We start from the raw sequence: 20,025 nt of genomic DNA, 5'->3' as shown, positions 1-20,025 counted from the left end.
CATGATCATTACGATCGGCCCTATCAAGGTAGATATCAGGGTAGTTAACCACGGTGAATGGTTAAACCATGATGCAAACCAACTTTGTTGTGCCTCTCGTTCCCGTTTCCGTTTTTCTAATCCTTCTCGCAGTTTGGCCATAGTGTCTCTCACTATTCCGGTGTGGTCCGCATATACACAACACTCTTCTCTTAATGCAGCGCACACCCCCCCTTGCTGTAAGAACATCAGGTCTAATCCTCTTCGATTTTGTAGTACTACCTCAGATAATGATCTAATTGATTGTTCTAATGCGCTTATCGATTGTTCAATTCTAGCCAGGTCCTCATCTACCGCCGCCCTCAAGGCGCTGAATTCTTTACTCTGTTGCACCAAGGATGCTACTCCTGTACCTATTCCCGCGCCTCCTATCATCATTAGAGTAGCTACCGTTAGCGCTGTAAAGGGTTCTCGTTTTGACAGATGATGTTCTGGGGTAATCTGTGAGTCATAGACAAATTCTTCAGAATGGTAAAATATTTTAGGGACTATAGACACTTGGACACAATATTCTGAGGACTCATTAAATTTTTCTAGCGACAAACAAGGTGTAACTCCAATAGTAGAACAAACCCACTTGGCATTTTTGGCCGGTATTAACCACTTTGCAGGGGTTTTATGTTGTGTCTTATTAACACACAGTTGTTCTCTGTGCTTTGGGACTCTGCCTACACACGCGCCACTTCCTACCACTTGTGACAATGTAATGCCTTGTTTATCTGTGTCCCATATACACTGGGCTGGATTTGGACCATTTACCCGTATAGGTATGTCACTGACTCCTACGGCCTCATAAAAGGGTGGTTTTATCCCGTAGCATAACCAACAATGCTCTGTAAGATTCGGATTTGTTTTGTTCAATACTTGGTAACTAGCTTGCATTATTTTCCAGAGAGGATTTCTATAAGGGATTTTGGTGGTGTGTGTCGCTATAGGTGTGGTAGCGTAACTGCGTGTCGTTATAGGTGTGGTAGCGTAACTTTCTGTTACTGTTACCTGGTTGGTGGTATCGGTAGACACATAGTGATGCTTGGGAATAGTCGGGAATACTTCATTAACCAATACTTGGTTGGGGCCTACTGGCAGTGGATCATTCGGGACAACTTCCTTTTTTATGAGGATTAAGCCACCCTTGTCTGTCCCTGGTTCTGTGTATCTTATTCCCCACATTCTTCCAAATAGCCAACTGTCTTCTTGGGGCTTGGTAACATTTAAGAAGAGGTATCGACAATTTCCACGTCCTTTCCATGCTTGCGGTGGAATGCACCCATATGGACCCCACTGGACCTTTAGGTATCTGTCTGTACCATCACCCGGTATCCAAGTAGGGGCTATGGTCTCACATCCCCAATAACCACAATAATATTGGTTAGGGAGGTTACAATATCCCTTCCCAGGATTCGAGCTGGGGCACATATAGAAACCTAAGTATTCCCAACACCGGTCTCTCGGGACAAGCTTACACAGAGAGGCAGTAAAACTTGGTGCGCCTGATGTTATTTGAGTTGCGACAACTTGGTGATCCTCACATCGAAGGAGGGACCATTTAAACGGGCTGGTGGTGAAGGTGACTTGACTTTACCTGTTCTATGGTGATAAGCTCTAAAATCAAAATCACACAAAGGCCTCGCAGCCCCCTTCTGTGGAGGCTATCTTGCCGTTGTCTGGATTCTGCCAGTGCGGAATTTCCTGGCTTGGACAGGACGCTTGCCGACTTGTCGTTTTCTCTTGTTACTGGGATGTACGGGTTACGGGGGTGTCCGATGATCCGGTCCTGTGAACAAAAACTCACAGTTTTCATTAGTTTTATTCTGAAGGTCTGGTTTGATAGTCTTAAGCGGGCACCACTTAACTCTACCATCTTTTTTGACAGCGGCATACCCTCGCCCTGTCAGAACCGGTTTCCACCCTTGTTCCCATTCTCCCAGCTCATTTCTAGTTATGACCAACGGGCCTTCTTCTAGTGCTCGAGTGGCCCAATGTTTTTGGGTGGGGCTATTCACCTCCTCCCCCCTGGGGAATTGATTCAGTGCTAGTAGAGCAGTTGCTAGTAGGCGTGCTTGGTCTCCCGGGGGAATGGCGTTGACAAAACCTTCTGTTTTTGCCAATACCTCCAGTTTAGATTTCAGAGTTTGATTCGCTCGTTCTACTATGGCTTGTCCCGTGCTATTATACGGGATGCCGTGTGTTAGGGTAATACCCCATGTCAGAGCAAATGCCTGAACTGATTTAGAAACAAAATTTGGACCGTTGTCCATTTTGATCTGATTAGGGACGCCAAGCCACGCCATGGCTGTCAGCCAACGTTGGATGGTTGTTTTGGAGTCAGTCTTAAGGTGTTGAGTGGCTACAATCACCCCGCTATATGTGTCTACAGTTACCGCTAGCCACGCTCGAGGTTTTAGCAACTGGCAGAGTGTAAAATCCGTCTGCCACACCTCGGAGGCTTTAAGACCTCTGGGGTTCACCCCGCTGGACCACAGTGGTGCTTTCTGACAGTGGGGACATGTAGCTACTATGTGTTTTGCGTCAGTGACTGAGATCCCGCATCTCTTTACTAACGCTTTTGCTCCGATGTGGAGAGACTCATGTAGCTGACGGGCATCTCTTAGTGTCCACAATCCTTTTGCAGCGGCGTCTGCTTTGTCGTTACCCGTTTGGAAAAACCCTTTAATTGGGCTGTGGCTGTTGACATGGATGACCGATATAGTGCCCTTTCGAGAAAAAAGTGCTTCTTCCAGCATTAGGGCTGTTGTGGATGTTGACACGCCGGGCCCCGACGTGGCCAAGCAAAGTTTGGCCACAAACATCGAATCAGTTACTATGTTAAGGTGTTCTGCTGGGAACAGTCCGCACGCTAGTACTACGGCCGTCGCTTCTAGCTGCTGGACTGAAAGAGCACAATCGGTCATTTTAATGCAGTGCCATTCTCCTCCCGCTTGCCATACTACTGCCGCGGTTGAGGTCGCTGAGGATGCGTCTGTGAAGACCGTTGGTCCCGGTTGGGGCCGGTCCATGATCTTCCGTGGAAGGTCGATGTTGACAATTGTCAGCATTTGAGCCCAGGGGGGCTTTGTGGCGTACCGGACTTCTCCACCAAATCCGACGAGAGCTAAGGCCAGATACTCTGACATCGCCACTGATTGCGTTGGAAGCTGTTTGCGGAAGGGTAGGTATATCCTGGCGGGTTCGATGCCTAAGTGCCTTAGGGCGAGTTTTCTGCCTTTCATGATGAGGTTACCAAGGCACTCGACTCCTGGAGAAAATGCACGTGACGTTTTTCCTAGGACTATCCATTGTACTGGCTGGGCTTTCTCAGGGGGGCCCTGGGCTAATGCTCCTACTCCCCCCCCCCCCGCCGTGAAGTGTACATACAGATCAAGTAGTATATTCGGGTTCCACCTGGCGAGCGTGCTTGATGACACCTATTGCTCGATAAAGTCGAGAGAGTTCGTTGCTTCTATCGTCAGAGTTTTTTGTTCCCATGGGTTCTTTCCTTTCAAAAGATCGTACAGGGGGGCCATGATTTCGGGAGGGATCAAAACAATGTTGCGGAGCCATTGCAAGGACCCCACTAACTGTTGCATATCATGGAGTGTCTTAATGTTCCGACGGATTTTTATTTGGGGGGGGGGGTTACATAAGAACTTGTGATCTCCACTCCCAAAAAACTTACGCATGGTCCTCTTTTAATTTTCGCGCTTGCAATTTCGAACCCGTTTGTTTTTAGAGTTTCTGAAACCGTTGACACTAGCTGGTCTACCTGACTTCCTGATGGTGCAGCGATTAAAATATCATCCATGTATTGAATGATAGTCGCAGTCGGGTTACTGCGCCGGACTGGTGCCAATGCCCGATCCACCCTAATCTGGCAGATAGTGGGTGAGTTGATCATTCCTTGGGGCAGCACTTTCCACTGGAAGCGTAGGTTGGGGCGTTGGCTGTTTGGGAACACGACGGAAAAAGCAAACCGCTCCTTGTCCTCCTCATGCAGGGGTATCGAGAAGAAACAGTCCTTAATATCAAGGACAGCACAAGGTTGTCCTTCCGGTATCATAGAGTTCATAGGCAACAGCGTTTGGACAGGACCCATTGGTTGGATTGTCTTGTTTACTTCACGCAGGTCATGGAGGAGACGAAACCCTTCGCCAGTTCGTTTGGGTATTACGAAAACTGGGGTGTTCCACGGGCTAGTGGAAGGCTCTATGTGACCTCGCTGTAGTTCGCGGTCAATTAGCTCAAAAAGAGCGTCCATTCGAGGCTTCGATAGGGGCCACTGCTCGACCCACACTGGGTCGGAAGATTTCCACGTCAGCTTAATTGGTGGAAGTGGGTGTGCGGCAGTGGCCCTTAGGGTAAATTTGTCACTCTGGCTTTTAGCAGGGCTAAAGCGTCCCTCCCCAACAGGGGTGGGACTCCTGACATGACATATGGGAAAAGGGTGATGGTTTTCTCTGGTCCCTTTTCAGTGTGGAGCGTGAAATTGAGCTACCAATTGAGCACTCTTCCGAGCTCGGGTTAATCCCCCGACTCCACCCACCATGGGGGCGTCTTCCAATTTCCAGCGTGGGGGCCAATTCGTCTCAGGAATAACTGTAACATCTGCTCCGGTGTCAATCAAGAAGGGAACACTAATGGTGGTGTCATTTGAGATATTATAGAGGGAACAGATCCCCCATACCACTGGCGGGTTGTCACACTTTACTGCCAGGGCCACCCTGGGGTCTCGCCCCCAAGGGGTAGTCCTTGTTGTCCCTGTGATAGGGGCTGATTGGGCTGGACCATTGGTTGGACCATGAAGTTGGTCGCTTCTCGAGGGGGCAGCGGGTTCGGGAGCGCCTCGCCCCACCCGGGGTTGGCATAGTTGGGCCGCCTCATGTCCCAAGTGGGAGAGGGTCGTGCGCGGCCCGAGTGCCCTCTCCCCCCCCCGTTTCCCTGGGTTTTAGATCTGCAATCCTTAGCGAAATGTCCTTTCTTTCCACAGGCCCAACACGGTCCTCTGGATTGATTTTGGCGCGGGGGGGGCGCTGTTGGCGGGTCCCCCAGTCGGGGGCAGTTTGCCACCACGTGGCCCGCCTGGCCACATCTAAAACATGCCATCACATTAGCTATAGCGGTGCGAACAGCCGCCTGAATCGGGGCCAGATGCTCTTCTTTCATGACATGCTTAATCATGTCCGCGATACTTGACCCCACCGGTAGCGATCGTAGGATTTCTTTGGTTTTTGAATTACACTGCTGACGTAAGCAGTCTGCAACGACCGGACCTTTTGCTTCCGCGGGTAGGGTCGAGGAGTCGACCGCTGCTTGGAGGCGATCCACAAATTGTGTAAAGCTTTCACTTTCATTTTGTTTTATTGTAGACCATGGCGATGGCTTGGCGATAACTCTAGAGGCTGTGCGAATAGCTTCTCTAGCTGCACGAGTAGTTGCCGTAACTTCATGGGCCCGCAGGCCTTGGGCTTGTGCCTGGGGGGTAATCATTGTTGGGTCTGTACCCATTAGTCGCTGCAGGCTGGAGCCATGTAGTGGGTGATCTGCCCCAGTTACTTGGGCTAGTTGTTTCGTACAGTTGTCCTCCCATTCTTGTTTAAAAACAATCATCCCTGCCCCATCAAAAATCAATCTACAAGTCTGTTTTATATCGAATGGGAGCATGTCATCTCCTCCGAAAACCCCATCTATGAGGGTGGAGACCATGGCAGAATTAAGCCCTTTGTCCGCAATTGCTTTAACAATCGCTTGTATATCCTTAGGGTTTATTGGCGAATAGACCCTTTGTCCCCCGTCCGTCACCCGGACCGGGAACGCTAGCGTGGCCGATGGGGCCCAATCGGCACACGCAATCTTTATTTTTTTCCAATCCGTGAGAGGAATTTTTCCCCCTCGCGGCCCCTCTTTATTGCGGATGGGGATATTTTGGTTTTTAACCTTGTTTACCTCCGCTTCCTCCCCCTCTGAATTTGGATCGGTTGCGAGCCACTCGTCCCAGCTAGTGTCTGATCCGGAATCAGAACTCGACTGACTGGTTACTTCCGGGCTCCGATACTTTTTTGTTGGGCTCCGGCCCCGCCCACTTCCCTTGCGGGCGGGCTGTTCCCCCCCTCTTGGCTCGCCCCGCCTTCTACTAGGGGGGGTGTTTGCCCTATAAGGGCATTTCTTCAGATGGCCGTTCTGATTGGCCCTCCACCCATCACTCACGCTCCCCTTCCCTTCCCGGTTGTCCCCACCACTTTTCTCCTTCTCGTTCTCCTCCCCTTCCCGTTTGCAGGCGCTTGTTAGTTCTAGCGCTTCCCTCCTGTTCCCGCCGGCGGCGTCCTCGCCCCGCCCTCCCCCTTGCTGCTCGGCGCCATTTTGGGGCGCATAGGGCGGTGGTCTAGCCCAGACGTCCTCAGACTCTGATTTCCCCGCGGCACCTCTGGCCTCCTCGGCTAACCCACCCCAGAAGGATTTTGCTTGATTCTGTCCGTCTGTAAGCGGGTCGGGGTTCGGGGATTTGGGGGGCGTATCGCCCTCTCGCAAGTTTTTAGGCTCAGCAGAATTGCCACCGTCTGGGGGGAGCGGAGTCTGTGTGGCTGCCCCGACTCCTACTTTCGGGGTGACCAACAAACAGTCCCTTGCTGCCACCCAGGTCTCCTGCTCTTGTATGGCCTTTCGCAGAGCTTGTACGACTTTCCCCCAAGACTTAAGGTTTTTCCCACAACCCGAGGACATCGTCTCCTCGGCTAACGCTTTAGTACACTTATCCCACACTTCAGGGTGGAGAATATCCACCGGCTGGTCAATGACCCCTATTTGTAAGAGCCTCGCAACGGCGAGAGTAAAATCTTTGGGTTTACAATCAATACCCCATTGCTTATGTAATTGTGATACGACCTTCACAAGGGCTTCCATCCTCCTTGTTGGTCCGGGAGCGTCCTCCCCGCCGGGCTGGTCCTGCCGCTCCGGCCGCCGTTCACCCGTCCAGGCGATGATTCCCGGGTTTCGGCACCACTTGTTGCCTTCATAGGCGCGGTGACCTGGTTCAGGAACGGCACGGCGACCAACCCCGGGCCGCTCGGGCCATCGGCTCACAGACACCAATATGGTGGATGGCAAATGGCGTTTATTGATGAGTAACACAGCTTTATATAGCTAGGGTTTACAACGTCACTTCCGCCTGCTTACATGATAAACTAAAGGTTATTGGCTCTTAGGAGAGGGGCTCTATCTTTCCGCACAGCGCGACATCTTCCGGCCGCCAGACCCTAACCACCTACAGGCGCCGGCGGGGTAGACCCGGCCTCCCTAGCCGGCGTCGGCAGCGTAGATATTACCTCCCTTGCCGGCGCCAGCGGGTTAGACCTGGCCTCTCTAGGCGGCGCTGGCAGGGTAGACCTGGCCTCCCTAGCTGGCGTCGGTGGCGTAGATATTGCCTCCCTAGCCGGCGCCGGTATAGTAGACCTGGCCTCCAAATCCGGCGCCGGTGGGGTAGACCTGGCCTCTGTAGCCGACGCCGGCGGGGTAGACCTGGCCTCCCTAGCCGGTGCTGGTTTGGTAGAACTGGTCTTCCTGCCGGCGCCGGAGGGGTAGACCTGGCCTCCCAAGCCGGCGCCAGCGGCGTAGACCTGGCCTCCCAAGCCGGCGCCGGCGGCGTAGACCTGGCCTCCCTGCTGGCGTCGGCGTGGTAGATCTGGCCTCTCAAGCCGGCGCCGGCGGCGTAGACCTGGCCTCCCTGCCATCGCCGGCGGAGTAGACCTGGCCTCCCAAGCCAGCGCCGACGGCGTACACCCGGCCTCCCAAGCCGGCGCCGCCAGGGTAGATCTGGCCTCTCAAGCCGGCGCCGGCAGCGTAGACCTGGCATCCCTAACCGGCGCCGGCATGCTAGACCTAGCCACCCTATCCGCCACCGGCGGGGAAGACCTGGCCTCCCTGTCGGTGCCGGGGGGTAGTCCTGGCCTCCCTAGCCGGCGCCGTCGGGGTAGACCTGGCCTCCTTAGCAGGCGTCGGCAGCGTAGACATTGCCTCTCTAGCCGGCGACGGCTGGGTAGACCATGCCTCTCTAGGTGGCGCAGGCTGGGTAGACTTGGCCTCCCTAGCCGGTGCCAGCGGGGTAGACCTGGACTCCGTAGCCGGTGCCGGAGGCATAGACCTGGCCTCCCTGCCGGCGCCGGCGGGGTAGACATGGCCTCCCAAGCCAGCGCCGGCGGGGTAGACCTGGCCTCCCTAGCCGGCGCCGACAGGGAAGTCCTGGCCTCCCTGCCGGCACCGGCAACGTAGACCTGGCCTCCCTAGCTGGCGCCGGCTGCGTATACATTGTCTTCTCTAGCTGGCGCCAGCGGGATAGACCTGGCCTCCCTGCCAGCGCAGGCGGGGTAGACCTGGCCTCCCTTGCCGGCACCAGCGGGGTAGACTTGGCCTCCCTAGCCGGCGCCGGCGGGCTAGACCTGGCTTCCCTACCGGCGCTGGAGGGGTAGACCTGGACTCCGTAGCCGGCGCCGGCGGGGTAGACCTGGCCTCCCTGCCGGCGCCGGCGGGGTAGACCTGGCCTCCCAAGCCGGCATCAGAGGCGTAGACATTGCCTCCCTTGCCGGTGCCTGCGGGATAGCCGTGGCCTCCCTAGCCGATGCCGGCGGGGTAGACCTGGCTTCCCTAGCCGGCACCGGCGAGTTAGACTTGGCCTACCTGCCGGCGCCAGCGGGGTAGACCTGGCCTCCCTAGCCGGCGCCGGCATGGTAGACCTGCCTCCCTAGCCGGCGCCGGCGGGGTAGATGTGCCCTCCCTAGCCGGTGCCGGCGGGGTAGACCTCTACTCCTTAGCCGGCGCCGGCGGGGTAGACCTGGACTCCCAAGCCGGCGCTGGTGGTGTAGACCTAGCCTCCCTATCAGGCGTCGGTGGCATAATCATTGCCTCCATAGCCGGCGCCGGCGGGGTAGACCTGGCCTCCCTGCTGGCGCCAGCGTTGTAGACCTGGCCTCCCAAGCCGGCGCCGGCGGGGTAGACCTGGCCTCCCAAGCTGGCGCCGGTGGCGTAGACCTGCCCTCCCAAGCCGGCGCCAGCGGGGTATACATGGCCTCCTTAGCCGGCGCCGGCGGGGTAGACCTGCCTCCATATCCGGCGCTGGCGTGGTAGACCTGGACTCCCTGCCGGCGCCGGTGGGGTCGACCTGGCCTCACAAGCCGGCGCTGGCAGCGTAGACATTGTCTTCCTAGCCGGCGCCGGCGGGATAGACCTGGCCTCTGTAGCCGGCACCGGCGGGGTAGACCTGGCCTCCCTAGCCGGCGCCGGCATGGTAGACCTGCCTCCCTAGCCGGCGCCGGCGGGGTAGATGTGCCCTCCCTAGCCGGTGCCGGCGGGGTAGACCTCTACTCCTTAGCCGGCGCCGGCGGGGTAGACCTGGACTCCCAAGCCGGCGCTGGTGGTGTAGACCTAGCCTCCCTATCAGGCGTCGGTGGCATAATCATTGCCTCCATAGCCGGCGCCGGCGGGGTAGACCTGGCCTCCCTGCTGGCGCCAGCGTTGTAGACCTGGCCTCCCAAGCTGGCGCCGGCGGGGTAGACCTGGCCTCCCAAGCTGGCGCCGGTGGCGTAGACCTGCCCTCCCAAGCCGGCGCCAGCGGGGTATACATGGCCTCCTTAGCCGGCGCCGGCGGGGTAGACCTCCCTCCATATCCGGCGCTGGCGTGGTAGACCTGGACTCCCTGCCGGCGCCGGTGGGGTCGACCTGGCCTCACAAGCCGGCGCTGGCAGCGTAGACATTGTCTTCCTAGCCGGCGCCGGCGGGATAGACCTGGCCTCTGTAGCCGGCACCGGCGGGGTAGACCTGGCCTCCCTAGCCGCGCCAGCGTGGTAGACCTGGCCTCCCAAGCCGGCGCCGGTGGGGTAGTTATGGCCTCCTTAGCCGGCGCCGGCGGGGTAGAACTGGCCTCTCTAGCTGGCGCCGGCAGGGTAGACCTGGTCTCCCAAGCCAGCGCCAGCGTCGTAAGCCTGTCCTCCCTAGCTGGAGCCGGCGGCGTAGACCTGGACTCCGAAGCCGGCGACGGTTGCGTAGACCTGACCTCCCTAGCTGGAGCCGGCTGCGTATACATTGTCTTCCTAGCCGTCGCCGGCGGGAAAGACCTGGCCTCCCTAGCCGGCGCCGGCATGGTAGACCTGACCTCCCTAGCCGGCGTCGGACGCGTAGACATTGCCTCCCTAGCCGGCGCTGGCGGGGTAGACCTGGCTTCCGTTCCGGCGCCAGTGGCGTAGACCTGGCTTCCTTTAGCCGGCGTGCCAGCGTAGACATTGCCTCGCTAGCCGGCGCCGTCAGGGTAGACCTGACCTCCCAATCCGGCGCCGTCAGGGTAGACCTGGCCTCCCAAGACGGCGCCGGCGGCGTAGACCTTGGCTCCCTAGCTGTCGCCGGCTGCGTATACATTGTCTTCCTAGCCGGCGCCAGAAGGATAGACCTGGAGTCCCTAGCCAGCGCCAGCAGGGTAGACCTGGCCTCCCAATCCGGCGCCGGCAGTGTAGACCTGGCCTCCCTAGCCGGCGCTGGCATGGTACTCCTGGACTCCCAAGCCGGCTCCGGTGGTGTAGACCTGGCCTCCCAAGCCGGCGCCGGCTGCGTATACATTGTCTTCCTAGCCGGCACCGGCGGGATAGACCTGGCCTCCGTAGCCGGCGCCGGTGGCGTAGACCTGGCCTCCCTAGCCGGCGCCGGCGGCATATACCTGGCCTCCCTGCCGGCGCCGGCGGGGTAGACCTGGCCTCCCTAGCTGGCTCCGGCTGCGTATACATTGTCTTCCTAGCCGGCACCAGCGTGATAGACCTGGCCTCCCAAGCCGGCGCCGACGGCGTAGACCTGGCCTCCCTAGCTGGCGCCGCCTGCGTATACATTGTCTTCCTAGCCAGCGCCCGCGGTATAGACCTGGCCTCCCTGATGGCGCTGGCGGGGTAGACCTGGCCTCCCTATCCAGCGTCGCCGGCGTAGACATAGCCTCCCTAGCCGGCGCTGGCATGGTAGTCCTGGCCTCCCAAGCCGACGCCGGTGGTGTAGACCTGGCCTCCCTAGCTGACGCCGGCTGCGTATACATTGTCTTCCTAGCCGGCACCGGCGGGATAGACCTGGCCTCCGTAGCCGGCGCCGGCAGTGTAGACCTGGCCTCCCTAGGCACCGCCGGCATGGTAGACCTGGACTCCCAAGCCGGTTCCGGTGTTGTAGACCTGGCTTCCCTAGCTGGCGCTGGCTGCGTATACATTGTCTTCCTAGCCGGCGCCGGAGGGATAGACCTGGCCTGTCTAGCCAGCGCCGGCGGGGTAGACCTGGCCTCCCTAGCCGCACCAGCGTGGTAGACCTGGCCTTCCATGCCGGCTCCGGCGGGGTAGACATGGCATCCTTAGCCGGCACCGGTGGGATAGACCTGGCCTCCTTATCCGGCGACGGCGGTGTAGACCTGGCCTCCGTAGCCGGCGCCGGCGGGGTAGACCTGGCCTCCCTTGCCGGCACCGGTATGGTAGACCTTGCCTCCGTAGCCGGCGCCGGCGGGGTAGACCTGGCCTCCGTAGCCGACGCCGGCGGGGTAGACCTGGCCTCCCTGCCGGCGGCGGCGGCGTAGACCTGGCCTCCCTAGGCGGCGTCGGCGGCTTAGACATTGCCTCCCTAGTCGGCGCCAGCGGGGTAGACCTGGCCTCCTTAGCTGTCGCCGGCGCGGTAGACCTGGCCTCCCTGCCGGTGCCGGAGTGGAAGACCTGGCCTCCCTAGCCGGCGCCAGCAGGGAAGACCTGGCCTCCCGAGCTGGCGCCGGTATAGTAGACCTGAACTCCGTAGCCGGCGCTGGTGTGGTAGACCTGGCTTCCCTAGCTGGCGCCGGCATGGGAGACCTGGCCTCCCAAGCCGGCACCAGTGGTGTAGACCTGGCCTCCCTAGCTGACGCCGTATGCGAATACAATGTCTTCCTAGCTGGCGCCGGTGGTGTAGACCTGACCTCCCTAGCTGGCGCCGGATGCGTATTCATTGTCTTCCTAGCCGGCGCCGGCGGGATAGACCTGGCCTCCCTAGCCGGCGCCGGTATGGTAGAGGTGGCCTCCCAAGCCGGCGCCGGCGGGGTGGACCTGGCCTCCCTAGGCACCGCCGGCATTGTAAACCTGGCTTCCCAAGCCGGTTCCAGTGGTGTAGACCTGGCCTCCCTAGCTGGCGCCGGCTGCTTATACAATGTCTTCCTAGCCAGTGCCGGCGGGGTAGACCTGGCCTCTGTAGCCGGCGCCGGCGGCGTAGACCTGGCCTCCCTAGCCGACGCTGGCGGGGTAGACATGGCTTCCTTAGCCGGCGCCGGCGGGATAGACCTGGCCTCCTTATCTGTCGACGGCGGTGTAGACCTCGCCTCCGTAGCCGGCGCCAGCGGGGTAGACCTGGACTCCCTGCCGGCGCCGGCGGGGTAGACCTGGCCTCCCAAGCCGGCGCCGGTATGGTAGACCTGGCCTTCCAAGCCGGCGCCGGAGGGGTAGACCTGGCCTCCCAAGCCGGCACCAGTGGTGTAGACCTGGCCTCCCTAGCTGACGCCGTATGCGAATACATTGTCTTCCTAGCCGGCGCCGGCGGGATAGACCTGTCCTCCCTAGCCGGCGCCGGTATGGTAGAGGTGGCCTCCCAAGCCGGCGCCGGCGGGGTGGACCTGGCCTCCCTAGGCACCGCCGGCATTGTAAAACTGGCTTCCCAAGCCGGTTCCAGTGGTGTAGACCTGGCCTCCCTAGCTGGCGCCGGCTGCTTATACAATGTCTTCCTAGCCAGCGCCGGCGGGGTAGACCTGGCCTCTGTAGCTGGCGCCGGCGGCGTAGACCTGGCCTCCCTAGCTGTCGCCGGCGGTGTAGTCCTGGCCTCCCTAGCTGGCGCCGGCGGGGAAGACCTGTCCTCCCTGCTGGCACCGGCGGGATAGACCTGGCCTCCCAAGACGGCACCGGCGGCGTACACCTGGCCTCCCTAGCTGTCGCCGGCTGCGTATACATAGTCTTCCTATCCCGCGCCAGCAGGATAGACCTGGACTCCCTAGCTGGCGCCAGTGGGGTACACCTGGCCTCTCAATCCGGCGCAGGCGCGGTAGACCAAGCCTCCATAGCCGGTGCCGGCGCGGTAGACATGGCCTTCGTAGCCGGAGCCGTCAAGGTAGACCTGGCCTCCCTAGCCGGCGCCGGCGGGGTAGACCTGGAATCTGTAGCCGGCGCCGGCAGGGTAGACCTGCTCTCCCTAGCCGGCGTCGGCGGCGTAAACATTGCCTCCCTAGCTCGCGCCGGCGGGGTAGACCTGGCCTCCCTAGCCGGCGCCAGCGGGGTAGACCTGGCCTCCCAAGCTGGCGCCGCCGCGCTAGACCTGACCTCCCAAGCCAGCGTCAGCGGCGTAGACCTGGCCTCCCAAGCCGGCGCCGGCAGAGTAGACCTGGCCTCCCTAGCCGGCGCTGGCATGGTAGTCCTGGCCTCCCAAGCCGGCTCCGGTGCTGTAGACCTGGCCTCCCTAGCTGGCGCCGGCTGCGTATACATTGTCTTCCTAGCCGGCACCGGCGGGATAGACCCGGCCTCCGTAGCCGGCGCCGGCGGAGTAGACCTGGCCTCCCTGCCGGCGCCGGCGGTGTAGACCTGGCCTCCCTAGCTGGCGACGGCATGGTAGACCTGACTCACAAGCCGGCGCCGGCGGCGTAGACATTGTCTTCCTAGCCTGTGCCTGCGAGATAGAACTGGCTTCCCTATCCGGCACCGGCGGCGTATACCTGGCCTCTCTAGGCGGCGCAGGCCGGGTAGACCTGGCTTCGCTAGCCGGCACCAGCGGGGTAGACCTGGCCCCTCTAGCTGCCGCAGGAGGTATATTCATTGTCTTCCTAGCCTGCACTGGCGGGATAGACCTGGCCTCCCTATCCGTGTAGGGCGAGGTAGACCTGGCCTCCCGAGCCGCGCCAGCGTGGTTGACCTGGCCTCCCTGCCGGCGCCGGCGGGGTAGACCTGGCCTCTCTATGCGGCGCAGGCCGGGTAGATTTGGCCTCCCTAGCTGGCGCCGGCGGGGAAGACCTGGCCTCCCTGCCGGCATAGGCGGGGTAGACCTGGCCTCCCAAGCCGCCGCCAGCGGGGTAGACCTGGCCTCCCAAGCCGGGGCCGGCGGCATAGACCTGGCCTCCATAGTTGGCGCTGGCTGCGTATACATTGGCTTCTTAGCCGGTGCCAGCGGGATAGACCTGGACTCCCTAGCCGGTGCCGGAGGGGTAGACCTGGCCTCGCAATCCGGCAGCGGCGTGGTAGACCTGGCCTGCCAAGCCGGCGCCGGCGGCGTAGACCTGGCCTCCCTGCTGGCGTCGGCGTGGTAGACCTGGCCTCCCTGCCATCGCCGGCGGAGTAGACCTGGCCTCCCAAGCCAGCGCCGACGGCGTACACCTGGCCTCCCAAGCCGGCGCCGCCGGGGTAGATCTGGCCTCTCAAGCCGGCGCCGGCAGCGTAGACCTGGCATCCCTAACCGGCGCCGGCATGCTAGACCTAGCCACCCTATCCGCCACCGGCGGGGAAGACCTGGCCTCCCTGTCGGTGCCGGGGGGTAGTCCTGGCCTCCCTAGCCGGCGCCGTCGGGGTAGACCTGGCCTCCTTAGCCGGCGTCGGCAGCGTAGACATTGCCTCTCTAGCCGGCGACGGCTGGGTAGACCATGCCTCTCTAGGTGGCGCAGGCTGGGTAGACTTGGCCTCCCTAGCCGGTGCCGGCGGGGTAGACGTGGACTCCGTAGCCGGTGCCGGAGGCATAGACCTGGCCTCCCTGCCGGCGCCGGCGGGGTAGACATGGCCTCCCAAGCCAGCGCCGGCGGGGTAGACCTGGCCTCCCTAGCCGGCGCCGACGGGGAAGTCCTGGCCTCCCTGCCAGCACCGGCAACGTAGACCTGGCCTCCCTAGCTGGCGCCGGCTGCGTATACATTGTCTTCTCTAGCCGGCGCCAGCGGGATAGACCTGGCCTCCCTGCCAGCGCAGGCGGGGTAGACCTGGCCTCCCTTGCCGGCACCAGCGGGGTAGACTTGGCCTCCCTAGCCGGCGCCGGCGGGCTAGACCTGGCTTCCCTACCGGCGCTGGAGGGGTAGACCTGGACTACGTAGCCGGCGCCGGCGGGGTAGACCTGGCCTCCCTGCCGGCGCCGGCGGGGTAGACCTGGCCTCCCAAGCCGGCATCAGAGGCGTAGACATTGCCTCCCTTGCCGGTGCCTGCGGGATAGCCGTGGCCTCCCTAGCCGACGCCGGCGGGGTAGACCTGGCTTCCCTAGCCGGCACCGGCGAGTTAGACTTGGCCTACCTGCCGGCGCCAGCGGGGTAGACCTGGCCTCCCTAGCCGGCGCCGGCATGGTAGACCTGCCTCCCTAGCCGGCGCCGGCGGGGTAGATGTGCCCTCCCTAGCCGGTGCCGGCGGGGTAGACCTCTACTCCTTAGCCGGCGCCGGCGGGGTAGACCTGGACTCCCAAGCCGGCGCTGGCGGTGTAGACCTAGCCTCCCTATCAGGCGTCGGTGGCATAATCATTGCCTCCATAGCCGGCGCCGGCGGGGTAGACCTGGCCTCCCAAGCCGGCGCCGGCGGGGTAGACCTGGCCTCCCAAGCTGGCGCCGGCGGCGTGGTAGACCTGCCCTCCCAAGCCGGCGCCAGCGGGGTATACATGGCCTCCTTAGCCGGCGCCGGCGGGGTAGACCTCCCTCCATATCCGGCGCTGGCGTGGTAGACCTGGACACCCTGCCGGCGCCGGTGGGGTCGACCTGGCCTCACAAGCCGGCGCTGGCAGCGTAGACATTGTCTTCCTAGCCGGCGCCGGCGGGATAGACCTGGCCTCTGTAGCCGGCACCGGCGGGGTAGACCTGGCCTCCCTAGCCGCGCCAGCGTGGTAGACCTGGCCTCCCAAGCCGGCGCCGGTGGGGTAGTTATGGCCTCCTTAGCCGGCGCCGGCGGGGTAGAACTGGCCTCTCTAGCTGGCACCGGCAGGGTAGACCTGGTCTCCCAAGCCAGCGCCAGCGTCGTAAGCCTGTCCTCCCTAGCTGGAACCGGCGGCGTAGACCTGGACTCCGAAGCCGGCGACGGTTGCGTAGACCTGACCTCCCTAGCTGGCGCCGGCTGCGTATACATTGTCTTCCTAGCCGTCGCCGGCGGGAAAGACCTGGCCTCCCTAGCCGGCGCCGGCATGGTAGACCTGGCCTCCCTAGCCGGCGTCGGACGCGTAGACATTGCCTCCCTAGCCAGCGCTGGCGGGGTAGACCTGGCTTCCGTTCCGGCGCCAGTGGCGTAGACCTGGCTTCCTTTAGCCGGCGTGCCAGCGTAGACATTGCCTCGCTAGCCGGCGCCGTCAGGGTAGACCTGACCTCCCAATCCGGCGCCGTCAGGGTAGACCTGGCCTCCCAAGACGGCGCCGGCGGCGTAGACCTTGCCTCCCTAGCTGTCGCCGGCTGCGTATACATTGTCTTCTTAGCCGGCGCCAGAAGGATAGACCTGGAGTCCCTAGCCAGCGCCAGCGGGGTAGACCTGGCCTCCCTAGTCGGCTTCGGCGGCGTAGACATTTCCTCCCTTGCCGGCACCAGCGGGGTATATTTGGCCTCCCTAGCCGGCGCCAGCGGGGTAAACCTGGCCTCCCAGCCGGCGCCCGCGGCGTAGACCTGGCCTCCCTAGCTGGCGCCCGCGGCGTAGAGGTTGTCTTCCTAGCCTGCGCCGGCGGGATAGACCTGGCCTCCCTATCCGGGTACGGCGAGGTAGACCTGGCCTCCCAAACCGGCGCCGGAGGCGTAGACCTGGCCTCTCTAGATAGCGTCAGCGGCGTAGACATTGTCTTCCTAGCCTGCGCCGGCGGGATAGACCTGGCCTCCCTATCCGGCGCCGGCGATGTAGACCTGGCCTCCCTAGCCGGCGCTGGCATGGTAGTCCTGGCCTCCCAAGCCGACGCCGGTGGTGTAGACCTGGCCTCCCTAGCTGACGCTGGCTGCGTATACATTGTCTTCCTAGCAGGCTCCGACGGTAGACCTGGCCTCCCAAGCCGGCACCAGGGGGGTAGACCTGGCGTCCCTAGCTGGTGCCAGCGGGGTAGACCTGGCCTCCCAAGGCGGCACCGGCGGCATAGACCTGGCCTCCCTAGATGGCGCTGGTGAGTTAGACCTGGCCTCCCCGCCGGCGCCGGAAGGGTAGACCTGGCCTGCCTAGCCGTCGTCGGCGCGGTAGACCTGGCGTTCGTAGCCGGCGCCGTCGGGGTAGACCTGGCCTCTCTGCCAGCACCAGGGGGGTAGACCTGGCCTCCCTAGCCGGCGCCGGCAGCGTAGACCTGGCCTCCCTAGTCGGCTTAGGCGGCGTAGACATTTCCTCCCTTGCCGGCACCAGCGGGGTATATTTGGCCTCCCTAGCCGGCTCCAGCGGGGTAAACCTGGCCTCCCAGCCGGCGCCCACGGCGTAGACCTGGCCTCCCTATCCGGGTACGGCGAGGTAGACCTGGCCTCCCAAACCGGCGCCGGAGGCGTAGACCTGGCCTCTCTAGATAGCGTCAGCGGCGTAGACATTGTCTTCCTAGCCTGCGCCGGCGGGATAGACCTGGCCTCCCTATCCGGCGCCGGCGATGTAGACCTGGCCTCCCTAGCCGCGCCAGCGTGGTAGACGTAGCCTCCCTGCTGGTGCCGGCGGGGTAGACCTGGCCTCCCAAGCCTGCGCCGGCGGGGTAGACCTGGCCTCTGTAGCCGTTGCCAGCGAGGTACACCTGGCCTCTCTAGGCGGAGCCGGCCGGGTAGACGTGGCCTCCCTGCCGGCACCGGCGGGGTAGACCTGGCCTCCTTATCCGGCGACGGCGGTGTAGACCTGGTCTCCGTAGCCGCCGCCAGCGGAGTAGACCTGGCCTCTCTAGGCGGCGCCGGCGGCTTAGACATTGCCTCCCTAGCCGGCGCCGGCGGGGGAGACCTGGACTCCCCGCCGGCGCCGGAGGGGTAGACCTGGCCTTCCAAGCCAGCGCCGGTGGCGTAGACCTGGCCTTCCTAGCCGGCGCCGGCCGCGTATACCTGCCTTCCCAAGCCGGCGCCGGCGGGGTAGACCTGGCCTCTCTAGGCGGCGCCGGCCGGGTAGACCTGTCCTCCCAAGCCGGCGCCGGCGTGATAGACCTGGCTTCCCTAGCCTGCGCCGGCGGGGTAGACCTGGCCTCCCTGCCGGCGCCAGCGGGGTAATCCTGGCCTCCCAAGCCCACGCCAATGGCGTAGACCTGGCATCCCTAACCGGCGTAGGCGGGGTAGACCTGGCCTCCCTGCCGGCGCCGGCGTGATAGACCTGGCTTCCCTAGCCTGCGCCGGCGGCGTAGACATGGCCTCCCTGCCGGCTCCGGCGGGGTCGACCTGGCTTCCCTGCAGGCGCCCGCGGGGTAGACCTGGCATCCCAAGCCCACGCCAACGGCGTAGATCTGGCATCCCTAGCCGGCGCAGGCGGGGTAGACCTGGCCTCCCTGCCGGCGCCGGCGGCGTAGACCTGGCCTCCGTAGCCGGCGCCTGCATGGTAGACCTGGCCTCCCAAGCCGACACCGGTGGTGTAGACCTGGTCTCCCTAGCTGGCGACGGCTGTGTATACATTGTCTTCCTAGCCGGCGCCGGCGTGATAGACCTGGGCTCCCAAGCCGGCGCCGGAGTCCTAGACCTGGCCTCCCAAGCCAGCGCCGGCGGGGTAGACCTGCCCTTCGTAGCAGGCGCCGGTGGTGTAGACCTGGCCTCCCTGCCGGCGCCGGCGGGATAGACCTGGCCTTCCAAGCCAGAGCCGGCTGCGTATACCTGGCTTCCCAAGCCGGCGGCGGCAGCGTAGACCTGGCCTACCAAGCCGGCGCCGGCGGGGTAGAGCTGGTCTCCAAAGCCGGTGCCAGCGGGGAAGACCTGGCTTCTCTAGGCGGCGCCGGCCGCGTAGACCTGTCCTCCCTAGCTGGTGCTAGCGGTGTAGACCTGGCCTCCCTAGCCGGCGCTGGCGAGATAGACCTGACTTCCCTAGCCCACGCCAACGGCGTAGACCTGGCATCCCTAGCTGGAGTTGGCGGCGTAGACATGGCCTCCCTGCCGGCTCCGGCGGGGTCGACCTGGCTTCCCTGCAGGCGCCCGCGGGGTAGACCTGGCCTCCCAAGCCCACTCCAACGGCGTAGACCTGGCATCCCGAGCCGGCGCAGGCGGGGTGGACCTGGCCTCCCTAGCCTGCGCCGGCGGCGTAGACCTGGTCTCCCTAGCTGTCGCCGGCGTCGTATACTTTGTCTTCCTAGCCGGCGCGGGCGGAATAGACCTGGACTCCCTAGCCGGCACTGGCAGAGTAGACCTGGCCTCCGTAGCCGGCGCCGGCGAGATAGACCTCGGCTCCGTAGCTTTCGCCGGCGGGGTACACCTGGCCTTCCTGCTGGCGCCGGAGTCGTAGACCTGGCCTCCCAAGCCGGCGCCAGCGGGGTAGACTTGGCCTCCCAAGCCGGCACCAGGGGGGTAGACCTGGCGTCCCTAGCTGGTGCCAGCGGGGTAGACCTGGTCTCCCTGCCGGCGCCGGCGGGGTAGACCTGGCCTCCCTAGCCGGTGTCGGAGGCGTAGACATTGCCTCCCTTGCCGGCGCCGGCGGGGGAGACCTGGACTCCGCGCCGGCGCCGGAGGGGTAGACCTGGCCTTCCAAGCCAGCGCCGGTGGCGTAGACCTGGCCTTCCTAGCCGGCGCCGGCCGCGTATACCTGCCTTCCCAAGCCGGCGCCGGCGGGGTAGACCTGGCCTCTCTAGGCGGCGCCGGCCGGGTAGACCTGTCCTCCCAAGCCGGCGCTGGCGTGATAGACCTGGCTTCCCTAGCCTGCGCCGGCGGGGTAGACCTGGCCTCCCTGCCGGCGCCAGCGGGGTAATCCTGGCCTCCCAAGCCCACGCCAATGGCGTAGACCTGGCATCCCTAACCGGCGTAGGCGGGGTAGACCTGGCCTCCCTAGCCGGCGCCGGCATGGTAGACCTGGCCTCCCTAGCCGGCGTCGGACGCGTAGAAATTGCCTCCCTAGCCGGCGCTGGCGGGGTAGACCT

This window comes from Harpia harpyja, chromosome 14 (genome assembly GCF_026419915.1).
Source record: "Harpia harpyja isolate bHarHar1 chromosome 14, bHarHar1 primary haplotype, whole genome shotgun sequence".
NCBI lineage: Eukaryota > Metazoa > Chordata > Aves > Accipitriformes > Accipitridae > Harpia > Harpia harpyja.
Note: the sequence above shows the minus strand (reverse complement) of the source record.